Source organism: Argopecten irradians, chromosome 13 (assembly GCF_041381155.1).
Source record: "Argopecten irradians isolate NY chromosome 13, Ai_NY, whole genome shotgun sequence".
Classification (NCBI taxonomy): Eukaryota; Metazoa; Mollusca; class Bivalvia; order Pectinida; family Pectinidae; genus Argopecten; species Argopecten irradians.
Genome location: NC_091146.1, coordinates 17087749 through 17099842, shown reverse-complemented (window position 1 = coordinate 17099842; position 12094 = coordinate 17087749).

The window sequence follows — 12094 nt, the reverse complement described above, 5'->3', positions numbered from 1 at the left end:
CTCCTGCTCGTCTGCTATCCTGGAGACGGACGAGGAGCGCTCCCCAGGGGGGTGCTACTCCCTGTTTACAACCTCTCATGTTTACAACAGATGTAAATCTGTATCTACTTTATCTTTGATAATCCTTGCTTTCAATGGAGAGCAGAGTTTATTTTTCAGTGGAATCTTCTTGTCGTCATACAAGATCTTGGTAAATTAGCATGCGATCAAATTTAGTACTATTCAAACATCTTTACTTAATAACAACATGTTTTTAAATGAGTTAAGTATTTTGAATTAATTACTTTAAAATCAAATTATGATCATATCCGTGTTATGTAATCAGAACATACTTGTAAATTACTACATTGTGTATGTAGTCAATAGCAATGAATATCGTAAAATTAGTTTCTAGAAATAGAACAAATAATAAACAAACAATGGCCATGCATTTAAGCTTTTAATAATTGTAATTTTACCAACCGAACAAAACATTTTGAAAATACTTTGATACATAAATGCCAAATAAATAGTAAACAAAATAAAACAATGACTATCACTTTAAATACCTGACTGACTACAATTTGTAATTTGTTATAACAATAATATTCACCTTTCTACTCTATTATAACGTTTTGTTTGTAACTCTTATATATGGAATGTAAATTGAATTAATAATAATTAAAATAAAAATTAATTAGAATACCAAATATAGAGATTTTAAGTATATTTTACGTAAAATAATACGAATGTTAAAGTTGTGTATCCATGAAATTCATTTATACACTATACTAATTAGCTTTCAAGCATTAATCAAATGAGTTACTTTGACTTTTTATTTTTACATGTGTAAACAATATAGAAAACACAGCACATAGTAAACCATTATTGTTTGGCATAATGAGACATTTAAATGAATTGTTAAAATTTCAAATTTAAGGTTTTTATATAATCTTTATAAATTGGTGGTATTTCATTGTTTTAATTTCAAGCATAGACTCGATTGATGTGACAACAGAAAAAGGATATAACGGCGGAGAATAAAGAAACCGCTGAGAACAAAGACTCGTTGTTCTAACCGGGGGAAAAGTTTTAAGTCAACAAATTATACATCTAACTCGGCAGGAGTAAACCAGCAATCTCATTTCTTATATCAGTTTCACACTTGAGGAGCAGACAACAATGTGAGTATTAGGTCTTCAATAACTTATTGCTTTCGTTTTCACACTCGTAAGGCACCCCTAACATTGTACTATTTGTTGTTCAGTTTCCTACCAACTGTGAAGTGACGGTAATTCGAGCCAGACCGGTAACCGTGAGTAATTGCCGTGCACTTTTTGTGGGTGTCACCTTTGTCAATCTCCCACCGTCCTTGTAGGAGACTGGCGTCGTGGGAGAGAGTGGCACCCGACTATATATAAGGCGGACGGCGAGCAACTTTACCAATACACCACAAGATACTGAACGGAATACACCTTACCTAGTGTAAAAGGCGAAACAGCTGACTGAGATAGTGAGACTTCACTACTGTAGTACTACACTATTCTGAAGTAATCCAGTGTTAAGGAGGCCAAGACAAAATGGAAAACAGAAGAATTGTACTTGTGAATCCTCCACAAGGACGCTCTCAAGCTGACGACTATGCTGAAAAGTGCATGAACTGTGCCCACAATAAAATGAAAAACACTTTTACCGAAATTGAGAAAAGGAAACATGTTTCGGTGTCCAAGTTAAACAAAGAACAGCAGAATCTTGCCATGGAGTTGAGAAAAATGAAGAAAACAACAGGAAGTCTAGCAAGGTCTAAAGCTACAAAGGAATTCGGTTCCAGTTTCCTGGAATCAGAGAAGAGCAGAATTCGACAGTTCGCGGACAGTTCCCGACGGGACGGTTACAGGTCCGACGGAGCTAGTTCCGAGGACAGTTGGGACGATAGGAGTGAGAAATCATTCGATGATGATAGCGTTGACTCAATGTTTGAAGATGGTGAGAGAACGTCGCGAAAATCTTCACGAAGGGACTCTAAAGCTTCATACCAAGAGCGATCACGAGAGGAGAGACTAACAAACATACAGCGACGTTTCTCGGCTCAGGTAGAACTTAGAAGTAAAGAAATCGGCCAGGTTCCCTAAACTTTGAACCTGTGGAAATGTATCGTTTACTAGAGTTTTCCAGCCGACAAACTTTCTTTCAATGGACACATTAAGTTCTTCAGTTGCATCAATATCCAAATAGTCATATTAGATATGATAATTGAACGCAATGTGAGTATGGATCCTTGCAAATGTGCCAAAATGCTTCTTGACAAAGGAACTGGACTTAAAATCGAGATGATGCTCCATACATGGACTTTTCAGCAGTGAACACAAACTTTCCTCCACCCAGGGGGTGCATACCAACATTCAGAAGGACCTTTATTCTAATTAGTCTAGGTAATTATTTCTATTGTCGTGTTTAAAAACATTTAAAAAACAACAATAACATTGTTCTCTGACAATAGACAATACGTCATACAAAATGTTTCAGTTAAAGAGAAAACTACCCCCTGGGTTGTGTACTTTAAACTTTGTTTCGGTTCATTGATTATGTTTCCTATTCACATAATCATTACTATGTACATGTATAGTGTATTATTTTAAAGTTTAGTCTTCAAGTGCAATAAGAAATTCATGTCCTATCAACCATTCATTTTCATAAGTTTCTCGGTTAATATACAACCGCAATAGTCACAACTCTTATCAGTATTTCTATGCATTACCAATGATTCAGTTAGTTTATCAAGTATTGAATAGAAAGTTGAATGAATGAATGAATGAATGAATGAATGAATGAATGAATGAATGAATGAATGACAGAATGAATGAATGAATGACAGAATGAATGAATGAATGAATGAATGAATGAATGAATGAGCTACTTATTTATATATCATTTTGCAATATTCCATAAAGAAACTTATGATATATTAAAATAGTTCTTTAAACCCTGTATGATTTGTATAACTTATGCTAGCCATATCTGCCGCTGATTACTTGGTGCTGTGGGTGAACGTCTCAAGGTTAATTCCACTACATTCGGAATCCCGTCTAAGACTTGCCATCTTAGTAGTAATATCTATCTATAACGAAGATGTATGTAACCCTTTGATAATATGTAATAAAAAAAATGAAATCTTTGAAAATGTTTCTGTTTTACTCTACTTGTGATCTACATGTATCAGCTGGTAATTTACTTACATAGTAAGTACCATGACCATACAGCGTATGGAATATCTATACAAGGTGTCCCATAAATTATGCTACACTTTCAAAGTTCAAAATTGTATTTGGTACATAACGTAATTGATTGTAGGTGATTAGCTTCTGTAATTTTGGTAAGACTCACTAACAAAGGATTTGATTTGTTGAGAACTGGAGCATTAGATGACCAAAATTGTTTCACAATGCCTGTTTAGTGTTATTTTGACGTGTCATTATATTAAAAGTAACGAATCATTTTAAAGAATCAAATTGATTCTTTGTATTCTTCTTACAACAAAAGTATCTATTTCATGCCTTCATATACCAAAATATCATTATTCAATTGCTCGTGTATGTCAAAAGAAAGTGCAACATGATTTATGGGACACCCTGTATAATTGTAGTTTTAATGATATGCAATGTTTTGGCATTATTTACAAATAACATACTCTTGTAAATAAATTATATCTCTCGTCTTCTTAGAAATGATTTACAAAAATAACAGAATTGAGTCGTACGAATCTCTAGAGGACATGTTGTGCCATGAATCTGTTCCTCTACACGAGGATATATCTGTGGTGGTGTATGTACAGATTTAAAGACACGCATCAAAGGATAATAAACCCAAATACCCAAAACTGGTTGTAGACTGATATATTAGTTTCTGTATTGACTTCCAAAACCAAAGCATGACCCCCCCTGTTCTAAATTTAATCATTCCCAAATATGTTCCTGAGGTTTATTTAAACAAATTAACATAGATATTTATATTTTTCAATACATGTAGTAGAATTGTGTTTTATTTAGCCTTTTTCATTTTTTCAGTGTTATTTCTTTTTAATTTTTTTTTTTTTTTTAATTTTATAATTATATTTTGTTTTGTTTGTTAAACCGCCTCCAATCATCAATATTACGCGTTACTCTCCAGTTGTATGGGATGATGAAACAGCTATTATGTAATTGTGATGATGACGAATCTTTTTTTAAAACGCTTGTAGTATTTGATTAGTAAGTGAATAAATATGTGTGAGAACACTTGATAAACATGTAATGCGAAATGGACCATTGATCATGAAGAAATATGCCGTCAGTTTGGGGATCCTGTAGAATGGATTCAGTAGTAAAACGCGGTTTGGAAAGCTTTATACAGAGTAGTTTGCATAGCATTTATCATTATATAATATTTATTCTAAGTGTCTTTGTATGTTGTATGAATATATCACTAAACCGCAACAAGAGGTCATTAAAATGTGAGACATCTCTGCTAGAATTATAAAAATACTGTGTTACTTCTTCGTAGCTATGGGTATTTAGTCCGGAATCTTCATCCTACTAACCTTCGGCTTAGATCTCTACTTCAGAAAAGGTGTTTTAGCCTTTCTAATTTTGATGGGTTGCGGCTAGAGTTCAGGCAGACCAATGAAAACGCCGCGTTAATATGTCTAACAGTCAACTGTATCTGAAGCTATAGTATAGCGACCGTACATTTTGTATGTTGTGAGCATCAGGCCTATGTCATGCCTGTTAACATCAAGCTCCTAGCGAAAAGTTATATTACTTTTAATTTAATCATATTAGATGTTTTATATAACTGAAATGAAAAGCGTCATTTGGTGATCTGTTGCTATCCAAACAGAATTGGAAAGTTAATGTCCGTGGTTTATGTTTAACTAAGTTAAACATTTCTATTGATATACTGCGATTTCGTTTCAAAATTGGATATTAGCAGAACTCTTCTGCCATATAGAAAACACGAAAAACCTGTCTCCGGAACTTACTAATACAAACAAATGACTCACACACATGTTCATCTTTGGTATTTTCTGTCGCAAAACAACACAGTGGTTTCATTAGGGCGCTGCACATTTTTTTCAACGTTACAATACAAATGATACGAGCCTTTGTAATTGGTATTGTTATTACGTAAATGGAAGGGGCGCAATTCTGCGGTGATCCAGCAGGTGGCGCATTGCGGGAACACCCGTTTGAAGTAGCAGATATGCCAAGGGTAGTAGAAAGAGAATCGATTACTTAATACCCTTGGGCTAGCGATAGTTGGACAGAGATATATGAATGAATATATATAAACTTTATTTTCAATTTTGATTTGATCTCGGATGATATGACAAGGCTGGGCATCGATTTCATTTCATACATGTACACATTTCTCTTAGTGAATTGACCATGAATTCGAGAAAAAGTTCCAGATCCCGACATATACAGAAACCCTATATCGATGTTATGTGTAAGTGTCGAGATAGCACAACTTAACAATGCAAATACGAAAGTCTGCAATCATGCATGAATGAATTTCGAATTTTCAATATCCGATTTGCATTTTCGTATTTGCAGACGTAAAACGTTTACAAACGTTCAATAAAAGGATATTTGATATTCTTGGATTCCATAAACTAGTAACGTATGTACCCAGTCAAAAAACATTGTTCACCGTATGTTCTTCAATCTTCATATTTGAACAATTAAAAAAAATGTGATCTGTCTGTCCCCCCAGAGTGCTATTATAGGAGTTTTACTGGAGTCCTTTTGGACTGGCACTTTAAATTAACTAAACACAATGGATACGAGTGTCTCTTCATCTATAGCTTAGGTTTGATGTAAATCAATATTGACTTTATAAAACGTGTTCGTTTATTGCGTTAAAAATGATAGTGTATTTGATGAGTATAATAGGACCATTAATATTGTATGACATACCATATACATGAATAAATATTTAAAGACATTTCAAAGTGTTGGTTAAGTGAATATGCCATTGTTTGGCACGACTACAAACATATAAATACTGTCTGGATATAAGTATTTTACTTACTGGTCCTGGGCTGTCCCTATAACTGTCAGAGTATACTGATCCAATTAGTGAATATCAAATTACCGCCAGTTAGTAATAAAAACACCAGATGAGGTAACTGGTATTACACACCGTAAGCGGGACATTGCATAAACTTTTAATGTTTACTCCAGGTAACGACAAACAAATATTGAAGAGCAAATTAAGAAGAACCCTTATTTAGCCGAGTAAGAATTAGATAACACTGTATACACGCCCACGTATCCTAGTTTACCGAATTCATACCGATACTGGAAATTCAAGCTTATAGACTACTGCTGCAAACAAAATCTAACTCCAACTAAGACTGACAATGCAAATTGTTTTATCACAGAATCCGCCTGATAGCCAGTGATTTTACCCGTGTAATATTTTTGTATATGCCACTAGTGTAATATGACCTGGAGCGATTTTCATTGGCTAGAAATTCATTGTGACGTCAGACAGAAACAGTAAAATGACGTCAGGATTACGAGGACAGTGGGACAAAATGGTGGCCTCTGCTGGATTTTCGGAATACATTTTGGCGTGAAATTCTTTGTTATGTAGGTATTTGTAGATATGTGATAAAAAGTATCTTAAATTTGTGTTCATTTCATATGAGATTTTATGAAACTCGTTTCGAAGTTTTAATTTTTGCTCGCCTCTTACACTCATTTCATAAAATCTCATACGAAATGAACACTCATGTAAGATCCTATATTTATCACATAATCCGCCTGATATTCAGTGATTTCGGTCATGTAATATTTTTGCGTATGCCACTAGTGTAATATGACCTGGAACGATTTTCATTGGCTGGATATTCATTGTGACGTCAGACAGAAACAATAAAATGACGTCAGAAAATATGACGTGACGTCAGGATTACGAAGACGGCGGGACCAAATGGCGGCTTTTGCTAGATTTTCGGAATACATTTGAACGTGAAATTCTTTGTTATGTAGGTATTTGTAGTTACGTGATAAAAAGTATCTTTAATTTGTGTTCATTTCATATGAGATTTTATGAAACTCGTCTCGAAATTTTAATTTTTGCTCGCCAAGACTCGCAAAAAAAAAACTTCTAAGACTCGTTTCATAACATCTCATTGTGAAATGAACACTCATGTTAGATCCTATTTTCCTTCGAAATGCGCATGGATAATATAGGAAACTGAATTTGCGAAGTTCAATATTACACTCATTTTTTTTTTTTTTTTTTTTTTTTGCATCTATGTTTCTGGCATAACTATTCAATTCACTTAGATTTGTCCACCATTGCTATCAGTGGCGTAGCTAACGTGTGTTAGAGGCTTTTACACGTGCAAGCCCAGGCGAGGGGTAGGCCCACAGCGGGTCAATGGGGGGGGGGGGGTGTTCAGGGGGACGAAGCCCCCCGAGACGGAAAATGGTTTTAAGAAGAAATTGTTTAGCCCCGAAAATGATGTTTGATAATGCTTGGTATTGCTAAACTAGAGTTATTAAAATCAAATGAATAGGTCTGTTTTCTACCTGTACATGATAATTATGCGTTAATGTTTTACTCGCTAAATTCTGTTCCATTTGCAATTACATGTACAAAGACTTTATATTGGGCAAAAAACAAGTAATAATATAGGTAGCGCGCGGGCCTACATACCACAAGACTACCCCAATACTACCAATTAGCACACGCACCACATTACTACCCAATAAACTACCTATTAAAAATACTGAATATATTCAATGTTTTTGGGACTTTATAGAATTAAATTACCATTCAATTTAATACTCTATTTTGGCCTTAAAAATGAGTTTTGTGTTAAATAATGAGTGTGTTTTAGGCAAATAATCGCCCAAAATAATATGGCCAAACGAAACGGACTCTCTAATATAACCAAATACTACCCACATACTATATGTAAATCAACTACATTAAACATCCGTTTTATGACATAATCTATTTATATATATTATTATTTTAAATAAAATTTGTCTTTATAAAATGTGTTTTTGGAGTTTTGTGTAAAATATTTGTTGAGTTTTTTTGTGAGGCCAAAATATCGGCCTGGAAATTTACCCAATTACTAGAACTAACGAAGACGCTCCTGAAAGTACCACATTTATTCTTACCATACCCTAGTATGGTTTAAATAACTTTCTAAATCCCTTACTTATTTTGTATGACATAATTCTATTTGTACTATCGTTAAATTTAAAATAAAATGTGTACTTAAAAAAATGAGTGTTTTGTGTAAAAAATGTGTGATATTTTTTTAAAGCCATATAGCCACATATATCGCCTTAATATACAGTGCCAACACGAAACGACCTAATTACCCATTACTACCCATTACTACATGGTAAATCACCTAATTATAATTTCTATCTAAACATTAATATATTTGTCATTTATGTTTATATTGAAATTAAATTTGTCAGATTAAAAATGAAGGTTTGTGTGGAAAAATGTGAGGTGTAAGGCCTAAAACTCGGCCTGTCATTTACCCAAATACTAGGGCTTTTACGAAAACGACAGATACGTAATACCCATTACTGACCCGAATAATACATGTATCCAACTTTATTAACCCCGCGTTGATGACCATATTCTAGAATTTACTTATGTTAAATTGTTAAGTATACATGTTTAGTCTTATATTAATATGAAGTTTTTGTTGTAATATGTTGAGTTTTGAGGCAAAATATCAACCGGAAATATACCAAAATACTAGCTAACAAAAACGACTAAATACCCAATACTGTAACCCAATACTATATGTAAATCACTAATAAAACATTCTTTTTTGACATAATCCTTTTAGAAAGTGTTAAATAAAAATTAGTCTGTCCCATAAAAAGATTTTTGTGTACAAAATATGTGAGTTTTAAAGCCAAATATCTCGCCCGAAAATTACCTAATACACAACGACTAAATGCCCAATACTACATATAAACTAATGTTATTAACACTAATTTTGTCTAGTCCCCCCCCCGTATTTTGAATGATAATTTTGCCTAATTGTTGTAATTTTATTGCAATTTTTTAAATGTCAAATAACTCCCTATACCGACTGAACCAACATATAAAAACCCATAATACTATTTAAATACAACTATTTTAAAACACGTTTTCGATAATTGATATTGTCAAATGAGATTTGGCCTTATTCTAATATTTAAGGTTTTTTTAATGCAAATGCATCTATATATATACCCAATACCTGAAACAATTTAAACAAATCAATACTACTGAAATTAGATCAAAATGCTGAGATCAAAATCTTCATTATTTTATTATTTTTATTAGATGAAAGTAAAAGTCCAGGCTAGTAAAACATAATTTTATATCCCCCAAACACATCAAAATAAATAACACAAATTTTCCGGATGTTAATTCAGCTGCACATCATTCGGTGATTTGACAGGTGTTTCAAAGGTTACCTAGCTGTCGCAACCTAAGCGGGGGGTGGGGGTGGGGGTGGGGAGCAATTCTCTTGCCAGATATACGTATCATCATACACTCTTCAGGACAGTATCGATTATTCGTAATTCTGCCAAGATCTGCATTGTATTCATTTTTTTTTTCAATTTAATTAAAACATGTCTCTCTATGATAGTAAATGTAGAATGTGAGAAAGAGAAGTGTCGGATCAAAGTTTATGATGTTCGCTTTTCTACAATTAAACAAACTATGTGTACTCATTTATTTATTTGTATATATATTTACAGTATTTATGGACTTCAAAATATGTTTTGCATCGAATATACATAAAACATTAGAAACCGAAGTTGTTTTCAATATGTTAAATCTGTATTATTAACCATTTAAAAATCCTCATACCGGTATATGCTTGTCTTACAGGTTAATTGTCTAAATCTTTTAGCTTTTGATAGATTACTGATCAAAACTCTACATGTCAAAATTTGACAAATTATAACTTCAGTTACGATGCTTTTTTTCTAATAAATACTTTAGAGATACACTTCTTTGCAATACAAAATATAAACTATACATGATCACAAGAAATGAAAGATGGCAAAGAGAATGTCACCCTGGAGAAGTCTTATATAGCAATACAGAATACTGTTACAGTAATAGTGTTCAAGAAACCCGCTTGATTTTCTAATAAAATCGAAAAAATGATATGAAAAAAAAATATTTCATCAGAAATATCAAAGTTTTTTTTTTTATATTAATATGCATATAGATCATTATCAATTCAACGAAATCTGTATTTTCCTTCTGCGGGATGTTAGATTTAGAGAAATTTGAGCCAAGCGTTTTCGTTACAATATCCACGACGTGAATCCAATTTCATCCTTTTCAATCCATATTTACATGTATCATTGTACCCTTTTGATAAGTTCGCAAGAAATACTATAAAAGATGCTCCACCGCTGACAAATAGTATTTTTTCACTATTAAAAACAGGAGCAGACGATTTAGTATTTTTCTTCGGTTACAAAAGTTACTTAATTTACACCATTACCGCCATTGAAAAGTTTGAGCTTCTAATTTTTATTTCAAGTTGAAAATATAAGAAATAATTAATTGCATCCCGAAAAAAATTCCGTGGCACTATGTCCTATATGGAATGAAGTACTGATTGCTCATGCACCAAAGGCAAAATAAATTATTTTTGTATTATTTTTTGTGTTAATTAGACATATATATACATGATTAAACACCAATTATTGTTCAAATGATGAATATGATTTATGCTCTGTCGGCGGTGAAGCATCTGTAATGCCAAATAACAAATATAGTATAAGATTTTTTTTCATTAAAATACAATGCTGGTGAAGTTACCCTCAATGACTCAACAATTAATACTAATTTTCTCCAGTTTCAAGGTCTTGTGTCTGCAGTCAAGAATTTCCTTCGAAAAATGTACGTACAATTGCATTTGGAGATACTCTCTCTACCCGCTATACAACTTGAATTTAAGATTTTCTTTAAGAAACAAAAAAGGGTCTAAAGATTTTTTTTACTGTTTTGATTTTCTCCTGCTGATACACCAACAGGTACAAGAAAGTGGAACCTTGAATTTGATTATGATAAAGAGAAATAGGAAAAAAATTATAAACTCCCCTTCACCGTGACAAAAAGTTCGAAACTACAGTGGTTGCAAGTGAGAATTATACATATTCTAGTGACTAATACTAATAATGAAATCTTATTCATTATTAAGCACTATATTTATAAAAACAAAGTGTCTCCATAAAACGTTTAATGTAAATGCACATGTAAATGTTATAAAATATCACTACCGTATCCAAAAATATATAGTTTTTAATAAAAGCGATACTCTTCAAAAGAAATTTGAAAATCATTGGAAAAAATGGTTGTTGCCGTTGTTAGGAATATGACATTTAAGTTTTTGTTTACCTTTTTCAAAAATATCATCTTAATATTAGTGTTGTGCCGTCATATTCGCATAGATATTGTAATTTTTAACTCCAATGTCCAAACGTTGAGTTCACCAGGGTAGTGTCCTCTATGCACAATCTACGAGATGCAAACTCAAATAATCCAATTGATATTTTTTCAGAGAAACTACGCATCTAATGTAAAAATTAGGGACCGATTCGAATTCGTTTAATATGCATATGGTGTTATATTGCCCAGGTAGAATATAAAAAAATGATGTCCGATTATGTATACGACCTCATTCATAATTTACACAATGTAAATTAATTAGGGTGGTATAACACCATAAAATAAATATTTGCCTCATCAAATGCACACGTTTTTGCACCATTGATCATGTAATAACCGTTTGGTTTGAAAGTTGTTGATTATTTTCTGATAGCTACAAAAATGTGTGCTAACCATCATACGTATAATGTACATTTTTGCGTAATAACGCGATAGTTTTGCGTAATTAATGCCAAAGTTTCGCGTAACAACGCCAAAGTTTTTTTGTGCAATAACGCGATTTTTTTTTCTACTAAAATTTCGTAGAAAGATCCATTCAAACTTTATAATTAATCTTTTTACAAAAATACACGGTGTAGAGAAATTACGGCATTTGTCCGTGGACGTCCACTTTGATCAGTCAGGT